Source organism: Anser anser (assembly GCF_964211835.1).
Source record: "Anser anser genome assembly, chromosome: 2".
Taxonomy (NCBI): Eukaryota; Metazoa; Chordata; class Aves; order Anseriformes; family Anatidae; genus Anser; species Anser anser.
In genome coordinates this window covers 69793617-69804300 of record NC_139721.1, presented here as the reverse complement: position 1 = coordinate 69804300, position 10684 = coordinate 69793617, and positions in this window count along the sequence as shown.

The following is a 10684-nucleotide window of genomic DNA, read 5'->3' as shown; positions in this document are numbered from 1 at the left end:
TGTTTGCCATTCCTTTAAAAGTAACGAACTACAGTTTTAACTGAAGTAGGGTCAAATAATATTGCTTCATGTCAGAAGGATTTTGGTGTTGTAAAGGTAGAACAAGCCTATGTTGTTTTTATGTCATATAAGCTAACTAGATGCAATTGTTTCTTTCCAGTAAGCTTTGTATATACATCCACATCTCATCAATCATACCAGCTCACTTGTTAAGATGTAAGCCAAAATCAGACCCCACAGAATCAAGCAGAAACACTAAGGCCCTCTTGGTATTTTCTCATTTCTGCCTTTAACAGATTTATTTTCTAAATGAGTCATTATTGGTCCAAAACACCTTAAAAACACAGCTTGCTCAGTGCTGTGAATTCATACCAGCAAAAGCATGCCACTGTCCATATTTAAGTCCAAACTTAAAAGTTAAATACTTAAGACCCTAAAAGAACAGCACAGCAGTGTAATTGATTCCAGCCACGTTAATGTTGCAAAAATCTTTGGGAATTTACTAGGAAGGAATGGGTTGTGAATAATTTATTTTTTATTCCCTGTTCACAGGTGATGGGGATTAACCTAGCTATTTCAAACAGATTTTAGATTATATTAGAGTGCTGAATAATATCCTGTTTGAAGGCAGCTATTATACGTCAACAAGTCAATGTTTGCTCAGTAGGTCATACAAAAGTGAGAGGAAATTCTGACCACATACTCAGGGTTCAAGCACTGGATATTTTACAAATGTTGTCTGTAATACAGGGAATAAATTCAAAGTGCTTTCCTTCCTCCCAGTTCTCTCCTCCCTTAATTCCTCTTTCTTTTACACTTTTAACAATCTGGTGTCACGGTAGGTGCTCCTCTATGGAAACACAAGAATACTTGCCAGTGGTGCTGAACTTCCTACACAACATTAAACATTGCTATCACTAAGTAAACCTCAACACCTTTCGGCTACAGCTACACTAATGACGAGGTGTGGCTGACAGCAGAAGCAGCTGTCCTTGCTCTCAGAAGAGCACGACTTCCAGGTCACAGCTGGGCCCATGCTGTGGAGCTGAGATGAATCTAGTTGTGCTTCCAATACAGTTTCTAGCAAAGTAAATGTGTGGAACGCAGCGTTGTCTATAAGGGCCCTTCTTAAAGGTCTAAATATTCATGAAGACATTTTTCCTGATGATTTTCACGTATCTGGTAGTGCTGCTTGTCATCTCAAATTACAAATCAACATTTCGAAGCTTACTTCCTTTTAAAGAGATGCTGAATGTCAAATTAGTTAATGTCAATTAACTCGAGCAGCAATGATTAGGACAACATTTTCTGCACTGCAATCTGACCAGCAGAATTTTGGTGGCACTAGTACCATTGGTAATCTATGCCCTCTCTCCATGTCCACACGTCTATTAAATACCTCCAGGCATGGAGACTCCACCACTTCCCTGGGCAGACCGTTCCAATGCTTGACCACCCTCTCTGTGAGGAAATTCTTCCTAAAGTCCAATCTAAACCTCCCCTGGTGCAACTGGTGCCATTTCCTTGCATCGTATCACTTTTCACCTGAGAAAAGAGGCCAACACCCTCCTTGCTGCAAGCTCCTTTCAGGTAGTTGTGGAGAGCAGTGAGGTGTCCCCTCAGCCTCTTGTTCTCCAGACTGCACAGCCCCAGGTCCCTCAGCTGCTCCTCAAGTCTTATTTTCTTGTCTCTTCACCAGCTGTGTTGTTCTTCTCTGAGCACATTCTAGCAACTCAGTACCTGTATTTTAGTGAGGGGGCCCAAAACTGAACACAGTGCCCTCTGGTTGGGCGCAGCCCTTTTCCTTCACAAGCGCTCAGCACGTAAACAACACTGGCAAGTGGAGGCGGAAGGTGAGTCCTTGCCACACGGGGTTGTGGAGCAACGGGAAGCGAAGAACAGGGCCAGACCCAACACACACCATGACATGCACATCCCTGTGACGTGTGGGGCAGCCTGAGGAAGCTGCTCCCTGCCAGGAGCTGCCCCTGGAGCCCAGCCACCGCACCACTGCCTGCCCAGGCCTGTCCTCACAGGGTGTAGGTGATGGCGGCCTAGAGCAATGTGAGCTGGAGGGAAGGTGTGGCACCGCGTGTCTGCCCTCGCCTTGCACAGACAGCAGTGCGAGTCGTGACGTTGTCAGCAACATAAGGCAAGCCGCTATGAGGTAAAGCTGTCCCTTCTCTGAGGTGCGACACACGAGCACTCACTGAAACAGGGGAACAAGACACCCTGGCCTGTATCCCACTGACTGTGCGACACTGTTCCCAAACCGTGACAGGACTTAAAGGCCACTGGGGAGCTGCGAAAAGATCACTTCAACAATATCAGCTTGTGTGAAGAAGGCTTTATGCATCCAAAAGCCTGTGGTTTTTTGTTTGTTTGTTTGTTTTTCCCATCTGTATTCACTGCTTTAAAACTGATACAGAAACATATGTATTTGTATCTAGCTATTATATATGTGTATACACATATTTAACCTGTCCTTATAAATCTTTTCTGCATGCACAACAGCAGTAAATCAGTTCAAAATGAACCAGTTACTTTTCATAACTTTATAAATGTACCAGAATCATTTTGTTTTAAATAGTTACTAGACATGTTTGGGATTATTTGTATGATGACACAACACCTTCAAAGGGTTTTTAGTTCTTAAGTGCAGACCAGACCCTGCTAAAGGCTACTAAAAAGAGGAAAATTAAATGCACTCCCTAGCCATATACAAATGAGAATCAGGAGGGGCCAATTGAAGACATTGCCACTACAAAAACAAAAGCCATATTTAGAACATTTCTTCATAGGCACTGAAAGGCAAAAAATTAACAAAAACAAAAGGCAAAACGAAAATAAGTGTTTTACAGCAGCCCATCCCTGCAAACTCGTGATTCAGACAAGCTCATTCCATGGGGCAGATGGTAACTTTGCAAACAGACATGGCCACAAGCAGTGGAAATGGCAGAGGAAAGAAGACATTATTTCATATTGAGGAGGGAAAGACAAACACACACACACCCTCATCTGCCTGCTCCTTTCCTGGCAAAAACCCAGGTGAGTTGTGTAAATGAACAGCAAAAGCATTCCTGGTCTTCAGAGATCCGGAAGTAATCCGGAGCTACACTGTTCTGTCTTGGCTCTCTCCCTTTTCTTGGTGTAAACCTGGTTATGTATTAACTACCTGACTGGCTTCTTGGATTTCTGCACGTCCTTTCTCATTTTTTGCTTCTTCTGTCCACCCTGACTGATCGAGACCCAGAAGGAAATAGAACAATAACGTCACCCTGACTCCCAGATGACAGTCAAAGCCTTAGAGAAGATGAGGGGGGGAAAAAAAAAAGAAAAAAAAAAGTACTTGTCACATTCTCATTAATGGCAGATGAGTTCATCTTGACTATGGCTGTGCATCATTCAAAAGCACCTTCGGCAGCAATAAGCTCATCAAAAACAATTCACCAGCTCATCGATACTCAGCACTCTGAAAAAGCTTTCCCAAAGACTTTTGCAGGCGTCCTTCCCAAGCCCTGGAGAACCACACCCAGAAAATAAGCTAGTTTGTCAGCTATGCTGAGTGCTTTGGAGCAAATTTCAAAACAAAGCACAGATCTCAGACCAACTGCTCCACGCAGATTGCTCTTCACAGTCTGAACACCAGCCATGCAGAGTCACAGCTGCATCAAGGCTTGCATTTCTACTGGTCACATCAGGTCCTGCAGCTGCTGATGCTTGCAGTGATTACACGGAGTGAAGAGGAGTAATCCATTACCTTTATCACAACACTTTTGATCATGACAGACAGAAGCACTCTAAACATAGTACATGATTTATTTGCAGCGCTTTCTAATTTAGCCAGAGACAAGTTAGTTACTGAGACTGAATATCAAGGGTATCTCACAGTGATTAGGTCAGCCTAGAGAAAGCAATTTTAATTTCAAGATTGTAAAGCTTTTAGAGGAAAAAAAAAATCAGTGACAATTAAGTCTCTGCTCACTATTTTGCTATTCTTCCTGGATGTCAGGAGAGCACTGCCAATATATGATCACATCAGGGACTCTCATTGCCTAGTACCGCTGTGTTCCTACCTACCCAGACAGAACAATTAAAGAGTCATTCGTGTATAATCACCTAATTCATAACTAATGACTTGCAGGTTTGCTGGGAACGCTTTTTTTCCCGCAGTTCTCATGGGGAAATGGCAATTTCTGAGAGAGAGAGGCGACTGCATGTATGGGTTCAGAATATACATGTCACTGATGCATGAAGTATTTTCCTTGAATTCTTCCTTCAAAATGTGACTCCTTCAGTCCTAAAATCCCCAAAGATCCCTTGCTAGTCCCTTCTTTAAAACTTGCATGGTGGTATTTACAATGTATATTTGCCACATACAGATATATATATATATATATATATATGTGCAAATGTTAGTGCATCTGAAAATTTTAGCCCAAGTCTGAGCTCTTAAAGGTAACTTCAAGCTGAGGCTAAATGCCAAGCAGTGTTTGAAGCATGACACATTACATGTTTATAAACCCCTTAGGTTCTCTCAGAAATTTCATCTGCTGTCTAAAGATTTGGCTTTGGTAGGGCTTTATCAGATTTCAGCAGTTATAACTCAATACCATAAAAATGCCAATAATTGCTGCATGTCTATGAACCTGTGTTAAGTAATCACTACATGTGCTATTACATCAGTCTATTCTACTGTGAAATGTCTTCTAATTCTCCCTCAAGGAATAAAAGAAAAAAAAAAAAGAGAGAAAAGACAAGAGCCCTTTCTTCAAATATAGTGGGAATATACTGAGTAAATAGGCAGTCAATAATACCACATGGCAGTTATATCAGTGACTTCTTTTGTGGTAGTAAGATTTTTTTTCAGTTTTGTTTTTAAGACAATTTCTATACTTTTACATTTTTATTACTTATTATTCAATGTATTGCAAAATTTTGTGACTATGACACTGAGGCTGACCTTCAGACCATTCCTTAAATAACTGCACATGATTTTTGGGACCTCAGTGTAAATACTTAGTGGAGTGGACTACGTTTACTTTGGATATCATTACAATAAAGCATGAAATAGGATTTATTTATTATTATTATTATAGGAGGCCAACATTTTAAATTGCCAACAATTTCATTCGACTTTATTTGAATGTCCATTCTCCATAAAATACTAATATCTAATGCTGAAACACACACGTAGTCCATACAAGCACACGGGCATACATTCTCCTTCTCTAAAATACTAAAGCCCGAGGCGGGTTATCTGAATGCAACAGCAAAGTTGCATATTAGCTCATTAGTTCAGATCATTCTTCCATATAAGAGGAAGGTAACCTCAATCCAACTAAAATTATGCCTCTCCTGTTGTATAATGCCATGGAAGATATTTTTCTTTATTCTGCTTCTCAGAAGTGAAGTTTATGACCCAGAATTTGATGTTTGATATTGCCCATATAATTTGTCTGCTGTAAAGCCGTTAATGGTAGCAGAATGATCTAATCCTTTAGATCTTGCAAACCATAAGTTTTATGACATGCTGTAGTGCTGAATTTTGCAGAGTTGTTTCCTTTCATTTGTTTTAAGGATATTTGAATTTCCACTGCATCTGACCGTAGCTCTTATTTTCTGGGAACCTAAAGCAAGACTTTATCATCCCTCTGTTTACCCTGGTGCAGCAAGCTGAGAGCTGTCAATAACCATTCCAGACCTTTGCTTCTGAAGAACAACTTCCTGGTTTAGATTCATCAACATCTGTGAACAGCCTAGAGTTTTCATTGCAACTCAAGTCTGTACGAACACAAGTTAAACTGTACCTACAACTTTGTTCACTGAACTAAGTCTTTCTAGATTTTGTGTGCTCCCCTAATTTTTCCTGAAGTGGATAGTGATATGTAATGACCACATCTTCAACTCAGTCTTAAAATCACCAACAAAGATTACACAAGAGCAATCCCAGCATGGATCTCTGCATGTCACTGTTAGGTCATCTACATTTTGAAAAACAGCCAATACTTAAAACATTTGATACTGAGCCAGTATTTAATTAGGGACAAAACTTTACCTGTCTAGCATAACATAAAGTCCCTTTTTCTTACAAATGTCATCGAAAGCTCTTAAAAATGTGGATGATACATGCCAGATCTTTTCTTTCGAATATTTTAAATGAAGTCTTCAAACAACTTCAAAGACCAGCTGAGGACTTTAAGCAGAAGTGTGTTGTTGGTCAGATGATGTAATTTTGTTTTTCTAAGTTTATGTTTCCATTCTGATTACTCTGAAATGCTTGCCCTCTATGTAGTATATTGTGCATTCACCTGTAATTCTCAAGGTTACTCTTGGTTCCATTTTGAAGGTGAGGATTGGCGGCGACAGTTTTACGGCAACCAGGAAGAACTATTTTAAGGGATATATTGCACATGTTTGTCAGGAGCTTTCCAGTTTTGGAGCTCAGATCCCTCATGGCTTGTGATGAACACTATTTGGTCCTGGCAGTTCACTAGAATTAAGCTTTGCATGTTGTTCCGTGATTTCCTCCCTTGAGATTTCTCCCCTTCTTAACAGCATACTAAGAACTGGGGTTTCCCTTGGGTGAAATCTCCTTGGGATGAGAATTTCAACAATGGACATCATTAGCCTAGTTTAAATGCTTCAGGCAATTAGCTTTTCTGCAGTCATATCATTTGTCTATAAACTTCCTTTTCTAATTGATCTCTGTACCTAGGAGTCCGCAGAAACAAGTGCAATCCCTCTGCCTCAGACATGTTAATAATTCTTGTGTGCTAACAGTTTCTGTCTCTGCCTTAATTAAGAAAACCTCCTTATGTATAAGCTTATAAGTTTGTGTGGAATTTTACATTGGACTTGGAGACAGGAGATGCTTTGCAACTGGATAAACACACTGATACAGCTCGTACAGATACGTGAAATCTAAAAGAACCAAAAGAAGGCCACTACAATAAAGCTGATCTAACTCTCTTGCAGCACAGAGGGTCTCTCTGTTCCCTGAGTTCCCTTCTGAATCCATGTTTGGGCTTGTCCAGAAGTCAGCCCCCCAGGATGCTCACTTCTAGCTCACAGACTTTCCCCCTTGAGTAAAGGGGTGGCTTACGGCAGTGTGGGTATTAAAGAGTATAAACATCCCTTATGTATTTCCAGCAGCACAGGAAAAGGAAAAAAGGAAAAAAGGAGAAAAGGAAAAGGAAAAGGAAAAGGAAAAGGAAAAGGAAAAGGAAAAGGAAAAGGAAAAGGAAAAGGAAAAGGAAAAGGAAAAGGAAAAGGAAAAGGAAAAGGAAAAGGAAAAGGAAAAAGGAAAGAAGGATGCAGAATCTGAAGGTCAGTGTTGCAAAGAGAGGAACATGGCTGACCAGTGGCTGCATATAGAAGGATCCTTTTGTTCAAAGAAGAAAAATGTTGATGGCAAGGCTGGAAAGAAGGAAATTGGAGGAGGTTAAGAACAAGGACATTTGCAGTGTGTTAGAAAGACAGAGGCACACTTTGGCCAGACAGGTCAGCAGGCAAGATAGCCAGCAAAGTGCAGTGGCTAATCAGCTTCACACAAAATATGCTGCATCTTCTTCAAAGATGAGGAAAATTTGACTACAGACATTAAAGGAGGCTTTGCCCTAGGTGAAAGAAATTTGTAGCACTGTTTTATCTTCTCCTAGTAATATGAGCATGAGCACTCATGAGCGCCAGTTGGCCCTGCTGGGCTCCTGAGTTTCTGAACACTGCTGCTGTGGAAGCCTGTGAGCAAGACTTGCTGGCTATCAGGAAAGCCATCTTCTTCCTCTTCTCGAAAGTCAAGTCAGGGATCAGACCAACTTTCTTCAATGACAAGAAGCTTGCTGCCAAGTCCAGATGCTCCCCCGAGTGACCTCGTTGAACTCAAGATATGACAAAGGGAACGCTAACTGTCTTTCCAGACCCCTGAGCACTGGTCTCCTATCCCAGGAGGAGCGCCTGGGTCACTGCACATAGACAGGTATGTCTGTGTCCCCTTTCACATTTTACAATCCAATCCACACTCGCTCCTTTTCATCCTTTTCCCTTTGGTACAGTGATTCATGCAAGATTCAAAACGATTTCCAAAGCTGCTGAGTTAAATGAATAGTCCACAGTTTACCAAACCCTGACAGGGAAATCAGAGGCAAGCTGATAAAATCAAAGACACATACCAAAGGTGTAAAGGAAACACAGAACCCTCTGTGAGAAAGCACTGTTGAATAAAGAAGGCATTCTAGGAGAAAGATGAATGGCTCTCCTAATAGCTAATGGTCTTTTCTACTCTTCATTTTTTTCTTCAATACACCTGAATTAAATCCACTTAGAGCACACATAAAGCTTTCCTCTCCTTCGAACACCAACGGGACAAAAGTGCAAGTGGTTCTGAACTGCAGTTCACACGTGGCACTGACATAGGCATGCGCTTCCCAGAAAGCCCTGTTAATACACAGCACACACCACTAAGCATATTAAGGGGCTCCAACTAGCAGCATTTCATTCAGCCTCATAATACCCTTTAAGCCCAAGATTAGGTGTCTCCAATAAGATCCACATCGCTGTTTTACTCCAGACCCCCTGAATACAGTTTTCAGAGATGTCAAGCACTTGCAGAGTTGGGACAAGTCATTTTAAAACTGGTGCTCTGAGAGCTAAATGACCCAGAAAATCAGGTCTGATGTTTCTGGAGCACTGTTGTCAGCAGCTGTTTTTTCCCTTTCCTTTCCTTTCTTTTTTCTTTTTTTTTTTTTTTTTTAACCCAGAGTGCAAAGCAAAATCAAAGGCAGGTTCACGGAGTCCCCAGCTGTGAAACATAAGCTTGAGCCCTTCCCCGTGTGCTATGCTTCTAACCACATGCTGTGCCTCTTACCTACACTCACAGCCTGGGGCCCTAGACAATTGGTTTGGTTACGTGCCACTAAAATCAGATTGTTCCAGAATGACCACACAAAGGGCAAAATGACAGTCTGTAGAAGCCAAGGGCAAGGATCCTCATTTCAGATTAAGCTGCAAGACCATTTTTCTTTTCTACGTGAAAGTGTATCTGATACGAAGGATGTCTCCCTTCTCTCAGAGACACTGAACTCACTCGAGGCAGGAGAGTCACGGCTGAGCCATTCCTGAATGCTCCTTAAGCAATAGGGTTTCAATTAAAGCAGCGACAGAGCTTTTGGCTCTTGCAGCAGCACCACGTCAGTAGGTCCAAGAACTCCAGATGTTTGTCCAAAGAAATGTCATGGCAACAACCTCTCTGACACAGCTCCTCTGTGCTGCAGCACGCTTCAGGGGTTGTTGCCACGACCTCCTCACTGCTGCCACTCCTCTCCCTCCAGTCCCGAGAGGGTTGCTGCTTTGGCTGACTTCGTCTCTTCTCAGTACTTCTGGGACTTCTTCACGGCTCCTTCAGCGTTGCTGCTGTCCTGTTCCAGGTCTCTGCATTGCTGCAGACCACATTTCAGGTAACAGGCTCCTTACCTGATGATCTCAATACCTCACTGTAAGCTTCCTGGGGACCAAGTGTTTTCATCTGGAAACTTGGGCTGCCAAAGATTTTCCTCACCTCAGCAGACCCTTTGCTCACAGAGCAGATGGTACTGCTCAGCATACAAGGATGCTCCTTTGCTCTCATTTATGTAGCTTCTCACATATCTCACTAATCTTGAATTTAGAGTAGGTCAAAGTCTATATCGGGCCTACACCAACGCTTACATCAGAGTCCTCAAAGCCAAGGGGCTTGGTCCCAACTAATATGTGTAGATGAGAGGGTGGCATAAGCAGGGAATTGTTTGCCACGTCTCTTTTGAATAATCTAGCAACACAACGATACTCAAACCAAAAAATCTGGCTTGTGTCAATTTCCACATCAAATTGTGTTAGTGATAACTGGCAAAGGAGTATAAGAATCGTATTAGGGGCAAGCTGACAAGAACAGGTAATGGAGCCACTCGCTACAGATGTCTGAGTAATTAGTTTGAAGCGTACTATTAATTCTGGTAGTTTAGCCTCGCTTTTGTTTTCAGGGTAGCCTATTTTACCCATAAGCAGCTCATTTGCTCTAAACGGGCCGGAGTTCTGCAGTCCCATGACTTCCTACTGTTCCTCGTGCATCAGAGGCTTTGCCACCTGATTGCCCAGCAAGACCTCAGAGAGGCAAATATCTGATTCAGACCAGAAACTGGAACTTCCAGTAAGAGTAACTGATTCACCCTTTGAGCAAACACTTCAGAGAGACTTGGGAATCAAACACTTGGGAATCAAACTTGCAACAGCTACCGTAATGGAAATAGTGTCCTTAGGCATCATTGACGAGGTACTGTGTTCCTTTTACAATCTCACAAGATAGTCATCTTTCCAAGTAAAACATTTTAGGGCAGCTTTTTACACTCATTTTCACAGAAAACTCCTCTGGGTCAAACTGGTATCTCACAGGGTTGGGGGGCAGGAAATCAACCCACTGATTGTATCTCTCATGTCTTTCTGGTCTCAGAACAGACGTCGCTCTCTTCCATCTTTCAGATGCTACTTTTCAGAGCTTTTCTAGTGTCATGTAGCTGAGCAGACCCAGAGCCTTTACATGTGGGCAGCACAGAGGAAAGCAAAACACTGACACCGAGGCCTCTTCAACAGCAATAATCATGGAGCAAATGAGCACAGTCATTTGGGTGGGTAAGTTTTTGAATAGCTACTG